At 40.7% G+C, this 15,891-nt stretch overlaps 1 pseudogene; it reads left to right on the top strand.

Annotated features, from left to right (window-relative positions):
* The first annotated feature begins 2,617 nt into the window (after window positions 1-2,617).
* Window positions 2,618-3,523, top strand: LOC103725703 (annotated as a pseudogene).
* The last annotated feature ends 12,368 nt before the right edge of the window (window positions 3,524-15,891 follow it).

Here is a 15,891-nt window from a genome sequence, read left to right as displayed (position 1 = left end):
ATGAACCGTCCTTAACTCCAGTTCCGTGGGAATCGGAAGCCCTCTTCTGACCTCTGCGGCATTGCACAACACGGGTGTACTCACATACACGCAGACAATATACTCGTACACATAAAATAAAAATAATAAACAAAATATTAAAGTATCACAAAAAAGGAAAAGAGGGGCAAGAACAGTTTATTCTCATTCTTAAGTCCCACTCATCCTACCCACTCATGATGCCCTGCAACTCAGGAATATAAAGTGTCCTGTTAATGTCTCAAAATTTAAAAAATGTAAAATTAAGTAACAGCTCAATGGTGGAGGACATTGATGAGGCCGTACATTCAATCCGCAGCACCACAATGAGGAAAGAAACAGCAAAACCCTTACATAACAAATTATATATAATAATCCTGTAACAACCAACAACATAGGTCGTAAATTAACATTACTGCTGGTTAAAATTCACCAGTTAAAGAAAGTGCATACACCCAAGCACTGAACCCCTTGTATGCATTGAAAAGCATCTGATTATAAATTAGAGGGGAAGTAGGCATTCCTTACTTTAATAGTGGAGTTGCTTCAGTTTTCCATAGTCATACTACCTATCACCCTAAAATATTCTGTATTGGGTCTAAATTTAAATTTTCATTAACTTCAGTCAAATTATGCAATGGGAACTAAAGTAAAATCCACCACTGAACATAGTCAGTATAGCCAGTGAACAGTAAACACTGCTCAGAATATGCATAGTCAGGTGATTCTTGACAAGAGTGCCAGGACTTAATGGGAAGTAATACTCTCAACAAAGGTTTTGACAAAACTGCATGTGCACAAAAGCAGGATCCTTACCTTGAACTATATAAGAAATGAACTCAAGGCTTAGGAAGATGGTTAAGCCAGTAATGTGCCTGCTATACAAGCATCAGATCTCCCATGCCCACACCATGCAAAAACTAGGCATGGTGGCATATATCTGTAACCCCAGCACTGAAAAGGAAGAGACAGGTGGATTCCTAGAGTCTGGCTGGCCAATGTCCCCAAATTTTTGACTTCCAAGTTCAGCAAGAGACCCTGTCTCAAAAAATAAGGTGGAAAGTGACTGGGGAAAATATCCAATGTTGGCCTCTAGCCTTCATCTACACTCACATGCATACTGATACACAAAGACACACACGCAAACACTGAACTCAAAATGTATCAAAACCAAAAATAGACCAGGTAAAACCATAAACTCTACCAAATATATATTAGAGCAAACTTCCTGACATTGGATTTGGCAAAAATTTTTCTTAGATACAATATCAAGGCACAGAGAACAAACCCACAACAGAATTCAGAGGCAGAGGGCCAGGAGTTTAAGGTCATCCTTCGCTACATCATGGATCAGATTAGGCCCTGTCTCAAAATATCAAAACAAATTAAAACTTCTGTACACTGAAGCACACAGTCAGCCATGTGTGGTGGTGTATGTCTGTAATCACAGTACTCTGGAGGCAGGTGTATGGTCTACCAGTTCCAGGCCAGCCTGGTATACACAGTGAGTTCTAAGGTATTCAGAGCCATATTTCCAGAGTGTCTTAAAACAAAAAAGAAACAAGGATACAATTAAGATAATGAAAACAGTTACTTACAGATTGGAATAAAGTATTTGAGATTCCTACAAATCAATGAGAAAAACACTGAGTTTAAAAATATACAAAGTTGGGTATAGTGGTATGGTGGCTGAAGCAGGAGGATTCCACATTCTAGGCCAGCCTGGGCTGCATAGCAGACAGCTGCCTCAAAAATAAATAAATAAATAAATGAATAAATAAATAGTTTTTAAAAGTAAGAGAAGAGGAAGAAGAAAAGGCAGTCCTCATATAGATTTCCATCCTATGTAGATAGATCATTCTCCAAAATAATCTTACGTTTCAAAAATGTTACTTCATTCTTCGTAACAAAAATAATTTTAGATGAATGTGATTTGATACAGAAACATGGAATTGGTGCTCAAACAGAAATCATTATTCATGGGATCTAGTTCAGCACTCTTTTATGCTGAGGCAAACAGAATCCTGTTCTGCTGAAACAGCAGGAGTTTAGTGGTTTTTCAACAACCAAAGTGGAGTATGCTTGAAGCCTTAGAATAGGAAAATAGGGTGAGGGTCCTTTAAGGCTGGAAGCAAGCCCCGCCCATGTCAGCTCATCAGCTTCCAATCGGTGGGACACATTTCCCAGCAGCCCCTTGCAAAACGCCCACTCTCGCTCCCGCACCTCGCGCCAGCTTGTCTACTTCCGCCTTCCTCCTTTCCCCTCGAGGGAGGCTTGCCTCTTCTGCTCAGCGGCCTGCTTTGTCCCCTTGCTGCCTCTGCCTCTCCGCTCCTGCGCCCTGCGCCCTGCTTTGGTCCGCCTTGGGGCTGGCTTCGTTGTGCTCAACAGCTGGAGCCTCCTCTAGGCCATTGCTTCAGCCTCGGTGAATTGCTCCTTGAACTTCCTCAAGGCCCCTTTGTGCTCAGCATCGCCTGGGGCTTCTTGGCCTTGCAGTCTCCTCTGGCCTAGCCTTGCCTCCGGCTCTCGCCTCCTGACTCCGGGCCCTGCACTGCACGCTTCTGTGGGATTGTGCCTTTGCCAGCTGCCCATCTGCCCGGCCATGGATGGTAGACCAGTGGCCCCAGCAGATACCATGGGTGCTGCCAAAGTGGAGGGAGCTCAGGCCTTGTCGCCCCCGCCCCAGGCCTTGCCTCATGCAATCAAGGGCCAGGTTGGTGAAGAGGGCGGCTCTTCCGAGGTCAAGGTGGGGACTGAGGACTGCTCAGGCTCTGGGCCTCCCAAGCTGCAGGGGAAGGCATCCAGCTCGTCGCCTCCACCTCCGGAAGCTAGAGGGGATGAGCAAGTGGTTCGCCTGTCCCAGCTGATCCCGCACATCTCTTGTTCTCTCTGCAAAGGCTTTTTAATAGATGCGACTGCCATTACAGAGTGTCTTCATACCTTCTGTAAAAGCTGCATCATAAAACACTTTGAATCTAGCAACAGATGTCCAGAGTGCAACATAGTAGTGCATGAGACCAAGCCTCACCAATACCTAAGGTTTGATCCACACTTACAAAACATAGTGTACAAACTAGTGGCAGGTCTAGAAGAAAAGGAAAAAGAGCGAAGACGTGATTTCTATAAAGAAAGCTGCCCAGAAGCACCCGAACTTGGTGCTCCACAGCCAGGCCCTTCTAGTGAAGGGAGCACTAAATTGCGCATTAGTTCAATATCTTTGCTGCTGGAATCCATGGGTGCCAATGAATACATGGGGCATTTTAAGCCACTGAAAAACAAGATTGTCCAAGTTGCAGAACACACAACCGTTGAGCATATAGAGAAATTACTCAAAAGAAAGATGGAACTTGATCCAGATTGCCAGGTGAATCTCGCGTGTGGTGGTCACTTGCTCCAGAAGTTCCAAACTCTACGTGAGGTCCTGTGTAAAATGGGAGATGCAAGGATGCGGAATGGTCTGCTTGTCCTTCATTACAGTCTTGCAGTGTCTCCTCCAAAAGCCAATTGAAGATGCTAAGGGTATTGTGAGACGGGGGAAAAGTAAGAAAACTTTTGTAGGACTACATCTCCTGAAGATTTCTAGAAGATCTCTACATCAAAATCTCTACTGTTTCTGACATAACTGTTCTTAACATCGGAAATGCATCATTGATAGGTACACCTTGGAAGGATGGAATGCATCTGTTTCAGGACAGACATGCAGAACTGGGGGAAAGCGTCAGAACCTTTAATTTTTAAATTCCTTGTGAACACAAATACTTAAAGTTGATTTTTGCATTCCATCTTGGATATAAGTTTGTTACAATTTTCTCTTTTGTTGAGTCGTTGCTCTTGCAAGTTGGTTGTTAGGATTCTGCTCTCTGGGATGGCATAAGCGATTGTCTTCCTTTGGCCACTTTCTGAGTCCATCATATTTTGAATGTATCTTTTAAAAAAACAACAAACAAAAAAGATAGCAACACTTCTTGAAGAGATAATATTCAGTTCTAAAAGGTATGAATTATGTTTTGTGAAGAGACGGTATTTGCAGGGTTTATGGTTCTAGCCATAAAGCTTACATGTAATATCTTAACATGTCTTAAGAGGTGCTTCTTTGTAATGATGTTATTTTATTGCTATATAGTATAGTTGTTAACAATGCCGATGGCATAGTGACATAATCTGGTTGTTGATATCTTGTAATTGTACCACTTTTGAAATAGAAAATTTCAGAAGTTTACAGAATACTTAATCATTGTTTCTTCAGTAAATCTGCATTGCTGATTTAATGTTTAACACCTATTTTCCTATTACTTTGTCACTGGGATAAAAAATTAAGCGTGTTTATCCAGATTCAGTGATACAAGCCTTTAATCCTAGCTCTCAAGAGGCAGAGGCAGGTAGATCTCTGTGAGATTGAGGCCAGCCTGGACTACATAGTGAGTTCCAGGCTAGCCTGGGCTACATAGCCCCTGTCTCAAAAAATTTTGAAAGCTCACTTTAATGAAGAGACTTCAATTCTTCAGTTCTATACATTATTTTGCCTAAAGTTAGCATCCTGATTCTTAATGAAAGATATTTAGGGGGCTGAAGAGATGACTCAGCTCAGCAGTTAAGAGCACTGACGAACGGTCCTTAACGCCAGTTCCAGGGGAATCCAAAGCCCTCTTCTGACCTCCAGGGCATTGCATGACACGGGTGCACTCACATACATGCAGGCAATACACTCATACACATAAAGTAAAAGCAAAATATTTACAAAAGATATTTTGTAGGCTCTGTTTCATAAAAACATTTCAAAATCTGCATAGAATCTGAGAATTGGACAAGGACTGGCAATGGTGAAGCATTTGTGAGCTTGCTGGGCATGCTGGCAAGTGCCTCTAATCCCAGTAGTTGGGAAAGGAGGAAGAACAGGAATTCAAGGCTCTCTTCAGCTACATAGAGAGTTGGCACTATTGGGACAGGTGGGAAACTTCAAGAAGTAAGATTTAGGGGAGGTTTTAGGTTGTTGAGAACATGCACGTGATAGGGGATTGTGAGCCCCTGGTCTCTTCCTCTTCTGGCTATACACTCATACACATAAAGTAAAAGCAAAATATTTACAAAAGATATTTTGTAGGCTCTGTTTCATAAAAACATTTCAAAATCTGCATAGAATCTGAGAATTGGACAAGGACTGGCAATGGTGAAGCATTTGTGAGCTTGCTGGGCATGCTGGCAAGTGCCTCTAATCCCAGTAGTTGGGAAAGGAGGAAGAACAGGAATTCAAGGCTCTCTTCAGCTACATAGAGAGTTGGCACTATTGGGACAGGTGGGAAACTTCAAGAAGTAAGATTTAGGGGAGGTTTTAGGTTGTTGAGAACATGCACGTGATAGGGGATTGTGAGCCCCTGGTCTCTTCCTCTTCTGGCTTTGAGTTGAGCACTCCTTGCCATGTTGTGCTACCTCACCACAGGCCCAAATCAACAAGACCAAGCAGCCAGTGGGTTGGAACTTCTGAAACTGAGCCAAAATGAACATCTTTTCTCTTTAAGCTGATTATCTCGGTCATCTGTTATAATAACAGAAAGTTAACTAACATCATAGTCTTACATTTAAGATTGATGCTGAGGCACCAATGCATTTTAGTGAAGTCTACTTTTATGTAGTTCTAGTTTCCACTGTAAATATAAATTGACCTTTCTTGTTCTAGAACCAGGGCTTGGTAACATTAGATTCGTTCTACTTCTCTGTCTCCTTCCAGGTGCTCAGTGTGGTCCACCCAGATACCTGCTGTATGAAACAACACCCTTGTGTCCACCTCCCTGTGGGACAGCTCCCAAGCCATGTGGCTCACCTGAAGGCCTCCATAGCTGGACCAACTGTGCAGATAAACCACAGGAAGAACTTCTCATCACAGCATGACCTCATAGAGCCGTGGAGCTGCTGCCCGCTTAGTTTTCTGCTGTTTTGTTCTGTCATGTTCTCTGCCCACTGGTTGAATAGTTAAGCATGCATCATGCAGACCAGTGCCCCCCGGCCTGCAAGCTCGCTTTTCTTTCAGATTCGAAGTAATAAAAACTAATCCTGTTATTTCATATGTGTGGTATCTGCATATGTTTTTGTGCAGCCTCTTCTGTGCCATGCTTGACTGACACATGGCAGACTAATTTTCCTGGTGAACACATTCTTAGGGACTCTTTTGGTAAAAATTAACCAAACATAGGTCAGACAAGTAAGGGCATCTTCTACAACCCAGTGCCTTTGAGCTCCATCTCAAGACAAGACTAGAATTTATAACTACTCTCCAGGGAGACATCACAAGATAAAATTATAAGTAAATGAGCATTTGGCATATCATAGAGGGTGACTATCTGACCTGAGGGAACGAGGTGTGCTTAGGCTGGTTTGCACGTACTCTCTGGTGCTCGCACCTGGCTAAGGCTCTGGGCCTTGCTACTATGTCTAGGTTGCTGTCTACTGCTGCTTATTGACCTGATAAACTCCATCCCACTCCCAGACTAAACTGGATAGGTAGGAAAAGGTCTGAATTCTCCCCTGGACCCAAGAATTTCCAACTTTCATATCCCAATGGGGGTGACCATGTTGTTTACTACGGTCATTTGTAAAGTGAACTACTAATAAAGTTAAATTGACTTTATCCCAAGGCCCCACCTGAGCTCCCATGCCTTGTTCTAGAGAGGCATAAAGGAAGGGACAAGTTCTGATAAGGAGCTTTCAGGTGGATACTGGGCCTATGGAAGGCCTAGCAGGTTACAAGACTGGGACTCCCATTCTGACCACACACAGATCTTTGTGAGGAGGTAGTTGAGGCTAAAATTTTCAGCCTGTCAAGATAAGGGCATCTGATTCACTGGGGAGATAAGTTCCCTCACCTGTCACAATGGTGCTGCCTTTGTTCCTGTGCCCCCTCATGTCCTGACCCACCCCCTTATATCTCTGATTTCTAGGTCAAAATGACAAAGCACTTAATGATTCCAACTAAAATGTGGGAATATCTCATCCTCACCCCTTCTTCCAGGATCCCAAAGGTAACAAACAATAGAATGCAAAAATGCCTGTCCAATGCCCCTGGGCTCTGCAGAATGCTCAGGAGATCTACGAATCTTGTGCAGTGATTCCACCTTGCTCTGGGAATGGCTGGTCTAAACTAGAGGAGTGTCATTGGGACCCCTAGAAAAGGTAATGGTTGCCTAGAATTGGAGACTATGGGACTCATAAATGGAGGCCACCACCCACTGGAAAAGCCCCTTGCAAACCTAGGGATTTGTTAGGTCAATATCCCAAGAAAGAGGAGATACTCTGTTTAAGTTCCTTGACAGATGAGCTACACTAGAGATTAAGCCTTAAAGGATGAGTGAAGAAGGGACTGATTTTTGTTCTGTCATTCAGGGAGGGGTGACAGGAAGAGGCTTCTGCCTTACGATACCAGGTCCCTGTCTTCCAGAAGAACAAGGAAAATCAACTAAAACCTTGACTTTGTGAGGTTGAAAGCCGTGGGGGCTTAAGGATGGGGGAACAAGCAGCTTCTAGTGGCTAAAAACCTAAAAGAAATAACAAAAATAGGAAAAACCCTGCTGCTAAGGTGGCTATCTGCCCAAGGGGAATAAAAGAGGAAGTTTGAACTTCAAGTACAGAGCAAATACCACATATATCAAGCACAATGCTCCTCTAGACTACTTATCAGTTCATAAGCAAACCACAGAAGAGAAAAAGACAAATGAGAGCGTAAAATCATTATACACATATATCATTTTAATACTAAAAAATTAGGATCATTTTAATACTGATAAATTAGGGTCATGTGTCCATAATTTAGAACTAAATTTTCAAAAATTTACTTATTTGATTCAAATGGAAATTCATAATTTTAGATTCAATTATTTCATGAATTTATGAAAGAATGAAAAGACAGCAATTATGTTTTCTGAGCATATAATATACATTATAGCTTAATGTTAACACTAGTAAGGCATTGATGAGGTTCTTTATCTTGGGACCCAGATGATGGCTATACCTGGGCAGAATGGAAACCTTGTGCTGCCTCCAATCTTTGAAATGACTAAGTGTAATAGAGAGAAAATTTATGCCTGCTCTAACTGCTGTCTTGAGTAAGGCTGTACTGTCCTAGCATACTAGTGTAAAATGTTCTCTCTGTGGGATCGACTGCTCTGAGGGAATGAAAAATAGCATGCCGCTTTGCCTCTTAGAAATTAGCTAAATAAAATGGGATTCCCATAAACCCTCAGTCAAATTTGTTAATATGGCCCAATGTAAATGAAACCAGGACCTTCACGGAACAACTTATAATACCTGTTGGACAAGGGGGTTGATTATCCTCAATAGTTCTCCATCTGTACACATGCCTACCTATGGAATTACAACAAACATTGCCTCTTACAACTGTCATGCTGTGGTCACACACATGGAGGAGCCTGTACTCAGTGTCCAATATTATTGACACTAGTGGCTCTATTCTAACAACAGTAACTATCTTCGTCTTATGTATTTGCCTAACTTGTTCTGTCCAGTGCCTCTCTGCACAGCTTTCCCTTTGCAGTTTAGTACACCTCTGAAGGGACAGCACACCTTTGTTCTGCTACAAGATATAGCCTGCAGCATTATCATCAAGCTTGAACTTCGCATATAAAAACTCGATGGCAGATGTCTTTCTCCAGGGATGCAGGCATGGCATTACATTAATGGGCACCCTCCTCCAAGGGGATTCATCTGACACAATCACTTTGGAGGATGATGAGGAGGTTAGCAAGCTATAGAAATGGAAAATGCCTGTCCAATTTCCCTGGGCTCTGCAGAGGTCCTCCTTACTGTAGTAGGACTGTTCCAAACCAGTATGAGGTCTATTAGGATGCCCTACAGAGGCATATGTGTTAGGGAAAGAGGAATTTACTGCTTGTTTGAATATACTGCTTGTCTGAATTTACTGCCTGAATTTGCTTGTTTAAATTTACTGCTTGTAAGACACAGGCATCTGGAGATAGGGACAATCGCTACAGCCCTCCCCCCGGAGCCTGACCTGATCTGTGTCATGTCACGTAGACAGGTCTGCTTACACAAGATAACAGGAAAGAGTCATGCCAGGCACAATACCATCCCTCCCCGATTGGGACACCTGAAGGGAGTTGTAGCATTTTTCTTGAAGTTACTGGTTTGTGAAATGCTTGCTTTGAAACTATTGGTTGTATAAACACGGGCTTTTGTGTAACAGTTGTGGGAGCCTATATAATCTTTACCTAAAATTGCCTCAGGGTCGATTGCTCTAACCAGACCTGTGTGTCTTGGAAGGACGGTTGGCCCCAGCTAGCTGGTTTAATAAAACTCTGCTTGATTTTTGAATCTCCATACTCGTGCATTTGTTCTCCAGAAGAGACCCACCGAGTCAAGGACCCTAACATATGGATGCCTGAGAAGGTGGCTGATGGAAATCACAAATGGAGGCCACCACAAGTGGAGGCCACCACACACAACTGGGGCCATCTGGAACTCCAGAAATATGGTAGGTAAACTTTCAAAGAGAGAGGAGAAAAAAATTAGATATGTATCAGTGCAAACCATTCTAAAGATTTTACTTTAAAAAGTGAGGAGAGAAGCTGGATGTGGTGACTCACACCTATAATCTTGGCATTCAGGAGGCAGAAGCAGGAGGATAGCCACAAAATCAAGGCCAACCTGGGCCTCAAAGAGATTTCAGACCATCCCTTGCTAGAGAGTGAGACTTGTCTCAAACAAACAGGGAAACAGTATTCTTTTTTAAAATTAAACTAAGGCAGGAACAGGAACAAATATCCTGCTTTAAGGGGAGAGAGGGAGAATCCTAGGGAAAGAATACTGCCTGGAGACACCAGGCCCCTTCTTTTTCATCCCCTTCTCTTAACTGGAAAGGGAAGCTAAGAGCCTTAGGTTCCTGAGCTGAAAAACCTTTAAAAACAAACAAACAAAGCAAAAGCCTTCCCTCTAGGCATACTGCTGCTTCCTGACTACAAATGCAAGCAATGTGGGGGATCATGGCCTTGAATTTTAAGCACTGAACTAACACCAGGTCCAGGAAGCATGATCTGGAGTGCTAAATCACTTACTAATTTTAAACACACCCCTACATAAAAATAAAATTAAATCATATATTTATTGATATATTATAAACTGTGTATATTTTTACATTATGTAACTCAATTAAACCAGTTTTCCATAATTTGATCTTATTGGAGGATCAAAATTTGTACATTTATTTATTTAATAACCTGGACTTGGCAGTGCTTGTTTGTAGGGCCAGATCCTCAAGAAGTTGAAACTGGATCCATTGAGCCTAGGAGTTTGAAGCCAGATAACAACCTAGAGAAATCCAATCTCAAAACAAGCAATGTAACCAAAGTGTTAAGAAACAAAATGGCTTTAAAATTGTACTGACTGGCTTTTCTGCCTCTACAACACAGATTATAATTGTAAAAATTTTTGCCTACACAAAAATTCATAGGACTAATTATAAGAATGCTCAAGTTATAATACCTAGGCATCCCACTAAATTTAAAGGCTTTTTGCCCTCATAATCTTGTAAAGGTAATTAAATATAATATAAAGAAAAAATAGCTTAGCATGGGGGAGCATGCCTATAGTCCTGGAACTTGAGAGGTTGAGGAAAGAGCATTGTAACAAGTTTAAGACCAACCAAAGCAACAACAAAAAGTTTACCCAGGTATGGTGACATGTACCTAAAATTCAAAAACTTGCAAAGTAGGTGAAGGAGGGTCAAGAGTTCAAGGTCATAGCAAGACCTAGGAAAGCCTGGTCAATAGGATACCCTGTCTCAAAATGTTGAGCTAACAAACTAAAAGTTTATGTAGAACCTGGGTGTATAGCTCTGTGGCAGAACACTTGGTTAATAGTGGGAGAATATGAACTCCATGTCTAGGATTGCAAAGAAAGCAAAACACACCAGAAAACTCGAAAAATCAACCAATTTAAATGGGTCCTTCCAAAATGAAAACTTATAAAGCACAGCCAACAAAGGATTCATTATCAGACTTCTCCATTTAAGACTAATTCTGTTTGTTCCTTTTTTAAATTTTATTATTTTTATTTTATGTGTATGTGTGTATTGCCTGCATGTATGTAAGTGTACCTGTGTCATGAAATGCCCACGGAGGTCAGAAGACACTGTCAGATCCCCTGGGACTGGAGTTACGGACAGTTTTTAGCTGCCATGTGTGGGTGCTGGGATTCAAACCTGGGTCTTCTGCAAGACAACCAGTATTCTTAACCGTTGAGCCATCTCTCCAGCCCCTCTGTTTGTTCTTAAATATGAAATCCATACCTCCGTAGAGTGAAATGTGCCTCAGGGTGGCTTACTATGCCAGGCTGCCCCTGTGTCCATTGAATCCTCCCCATCCAGTGTCCAGTAATATTAAAATTATAGGTTTTCTTCTACCCACAAGCAGGAAGTAAACATCCTGCTCTAATTTCTTTTGCTCATCTGCTCTTTTCAGTGTCTGTTTAAACAGCCTTTTAGCTGCACATAGCCTCTGGATGCAAAGGAACATGGCACAGCTTTTCCAGTCCATCCATGAGGTACAGCTGTAGTGCTGAAATCACATAGGGTGTGCACTTAAAATTTTGGGTGAATCAACTTTTCTAAGGAAACACAGGTGGAAGAATTCTATTAATGACACCCTCTTCCAAGAAGATTCATCTAAGTGTGTTCAATTCCAGTATCTTTCAGAACCTTTCAAGTTCTGAGGACAACATATTCTTCAGTTACATATTTTACTTATGAATAAGGATCAAGGGTCATAGTGAATAGTGTTGCAGAGTGAAACTCCTTTCAGTAATGCCTTTCACAATCTTTTTTTGTGCATTCAAGAGCCTCTGAACCATATATGGTGTTCATTATCTTCAGAGCATCCTATGAAAGAAATCACCCATCTCAGTCTCATGCCATTCAACAGCAGAAAGGTGACTTACTACTTATACAGCTCTGTTGGCAACAGAAGCTCATACAGACCTTGAGCACAGAATCTTCCATACATACCTTTCCATTAGTCTTTAGATCATATAAATGCTTCCCATAATATTGAGATTGCTATTGAGGCATCCAGAATGGTGCCAAACCAAGGCCCTCTGATATATCCCACCTACATGATGCTCTTCCTTCCCCAGTACCTAGACTGCCAGGAAAAAAACATTGGACTAATGGGTAGAACAATAATTGGAGTCACAGTTTACACACTGAGCAGAACCAGCTATCACACATGATGGCACTGAAAGGAGTATTGCTACCTTCCATCCCTCAGCCAGGATGACTATAATAAAGGATAGGATGGATGAAGGCAATATGCCCATCCTCAGACATACGTTAGCACAGGATCTCCTGATCAACTAATTGTTTCATCTATGCTTGGATTATAACCTATTGATCAAGAACTAAGAGGTGTCTACTTTAAGGTCAAACAAACTCTGAGAGCTTCCTGCCACACAGATTCCTGATAATAAATCACAACGAGGTAGTCGTTCATATGCTCTAAGGCCACAGTACAAGGTTCACCAAGGCATTCCTTATTCCCTCCAAAGTTATACGTATTACTGATAATAACCAAGTCACACATCTCACTTCTCAGAATATACAGTGTCTGTTTTAAAACTACCCCAGATGGGCTGGAGATGTACCTCAATGACAGAGTGTTTGCCTCGTATGCAAAAGCCTTAGATTCGATCCCATGTGCAATAGAAAAGCCTCAGAGAACTTTAATGTTACAGATTTTTCTCAGTTACACGATTAATTTGAGAGTCTTAATAGTTTTGTCAAATAACTTCAAATTCCACTAAATCAGATGTCTACTGAAATTGATCTCCATCTTACTCCAGGTCTTAATTTCTGTTAATTCACCTTTTGGCTATTATCATTCCTCATGCCAAATTTAAACACTTTCCCATCATCCTTTCCTGTATTTAAAGGAACTTTGCCTTCTCAGTGTATCTGAAAACTCATTATGCAAACAGTTTCAATAAGATCTCCTACAAACTTCATAGTTTGTTATTCTGATAGTTCTGCCTTTATGTTAGTTGGCATTTTCCCCTTACAGCTTTTAATTATGTTAATTTGTTTGTAGTTTTGATGTCTTAACTATGAGGTATTATGGAGAGTTTCCTCTTTGATCATACGTAATTTGAGGTTCTAAATGGTTCTTGTGTTTGTATGTTCATTTCTTTTTGGGGGGTTAGGAAACTTTTGCTATAATTTCACTGAATAAATTGTTTAGGCCTTTAGACTTTATTTCAGCTCCTATCCTGTGGATTCTGGCGTTTAGTCTCTTGAACATATTCTAGATTTCCTGGAAGGTTTGATCAGGTTCACTATTATTTTTCCAAAGAATAGATACACACACTTGTAATCCCAGCATTTGGAAGGTGGTGGTATGAGGATGAGGAATTCAAGGCCAGCCTGGGTGACATGAAACTCTGTCTAAAAAACATAAAATAAAATATAGGTTTATGGTTGTTTAGATAACACCTGCAAAGGACTGTCATTGAAAAGTCAGTTCATGGTGGAAAGCTAGTGTGTGTAGCAAAAGGAATGGAGGAGTGAGTGGTCCTCTCCATGAGGGAGGAGATAATTAATATTTTTAAGATTCCGTCTGTGGGTCATAATCTACATTGATTTTAAAATGGCATAGTAGCCTTTCCTAGATTTCCTTTCAGACATGGAAGTACAGATGAATATCATATAATTTTTCACAGAGCAAAGAATATACTAAATTCGTGGGGTAAGGAAATGGCAAGATCAGGAAACATCATAGATTTAAATATGAAAATAAATCAACATCGTGTGTCCAATTTCTGTCAGGAGAGGCAATCCACAGACCTTCTTAGAGGTAGGCTGTATGTCCAACTTGAGCTTTCTTCTTATGAAATGTGCAAAAGCAAGTTCAACAATGAGCTCAGAGTTGAGTGATATCATCTGAGATGTTAGACTTAGAAAAAATACCCTTTCCAAGTAGATATCCACTCAAAGAGTCTTCTTTGAGTAACTCTATGATATTATGAGTTTGAGCTACCAGCATAATTTGACATTGATTTGCAATAGTTCAAATATCTCGTTGATATGTATCCAACAAAGCGATGTTGTCATCTATGCTAGAGCTCTATTAGAACAATGTAAATCACGAGCAGAAGTGATGTGGCCAAATCTAAAGTGTTTCATTTGTTGAAAGATCTGCCCCTAACATTAATGAAAGCAGTGTGCTTGCAAACCGGCCTTAAGACATACAGTTTGATTTCAATGTGTTCTTTGTAGGGGGCTCTGATTATTTGTAAATTGTAATACCAAGACTAAGGTGGGAGTTTCTGCATTAGTCTACAATAAGAGCCCTTAACTAACTAATCATGGAGTACGGTCCTGGTACTCTTTGGTTGGTGACAGACACTCTGGTGAAGTTTTGGGTTGTAGGACTTATATTAGACCACCTTGAAGGCATGTAAGTCTCAGTGTGGGCCAGATCTGATTTAAACCATGAATATATCATTTGTTTCTTTCTTTTTCCTCTATTGTTCTTCATGTTAGAAGATGGGGGGAAATAAATTTATCACATTTTTTCTTGTCTTACAAAGACTTTAAAGAATATTTCTGAAGAGTCTTTAAGCTGGGTATAGTTAGTGTTTTTAATTTGAAAGATTCCATGTTCTCTCTCTCTCTCTCTCTCTCTCTCTCTCTCTCTCTCTCTCTCTGTGTGTGTGTGTGTGTGTCTCATTCTGTTCTTTCCTGTAAGGTTTCTGCTGACAAATCTGCTTTTAACCTAATGGAAATTTTTGTTATATGTCATTTGATGATTTTCTCTTCTTATTTTTGTAATTACTTTTTCTTTGAACATTAGTTTTACTACAATGTGCCTCAGAAAAAACATTTTCATTAAATCCATGTGGGCTCTTTCCAACTTCATGGAATTTGATGTCCAGAGCTTTCCAACTTGGAAAACTTTTATATTCATCTTTTATTTCATTATATGATTCTTTAACCTCCCATGTGAACATGGAACATGCTATTTTAATTAATATTTATTTACTCAATATTTATTTACTTAACTCAATTAATATTTATTTATTTACTTAACCCAATGGGCTTTCCTTATTTCATTTTTCCTTTCTTTTGGGGATTATATTATTTCAAAAGACCTGTCTTCAAGCTAAGATTTTTTTTCTTCAACTTAATTCAGTTTGTTGTTGGGGTTCTTGTGTTAGGGTCTGTGACTCAGTGGGTCTCTTCTGGAGAACAAATGCACGAGTATGGAGATGCAAAAATCAAGCAGAGTTTTATTAAACCAGCTAGCTGGGGCCGACCTTCCTTCCAAGACATGCAGGTCTGGTTAGAGCGATCGACCCTGAGGCAATTTTAGGTAAAATTTATATAGGCTCCCACAACCGTTACACAAAAGCACGCATTCATACAGCCAATAGTTTCAAAGCAAGCATTTCACAAACCAATAACAAAAAAATGTTACAACTTCCTTCAGGTATCTCAATTGGGGAGGGATGGGTGGTATTGTGCCTGGCACGACTCTTTCTTATCTGTGTAAGCAGACATGCCTACAGACATGACACAGACCAGACAACTTGCCCCTATCTCTGGATGCCTGTGTCTCCAGCTGAGTTAATTGGTTACAAGCAGTAAACTCAGGCAAGCAGTAAATTCAAACAAGCAGTAAAATTTCTCTTTCCCTAAAATTTCCCCCTTTTTTCGAGATCAGACTGAGGAATCTTCCTCAGCAGTATCTAAGGCTTGGTATTTCTGGCGAAGGACCAAGAGATGGACAGTATTGATCTTTTCCTGAACAAACCTTAGCAGTCTATTTATCATGCAGGGACCAATTGTGACTAATAGCAGTAGAA

Source organism: Nannospalax galili, unplaced genomic scaffold (assembly GCF_000622305.1).
Source record: "Nannospalax galili isolate Female #2095 unplaced genomic scaffold, S.galili_v1.0 scaffold10, whole genome shotgun sequence".
Taxonomy (NCBI): Eukaryota; Metazoa; Chordata; class Mammalia; order Rodentia; family Spalacidae; genus Nannospalax; species Nannospalax galili.
The sequence above is the reverse complement of the archived record's forward strand: the minus strand, read 5'-3'. Positions and strand labels throughout refer to the sequence as shown.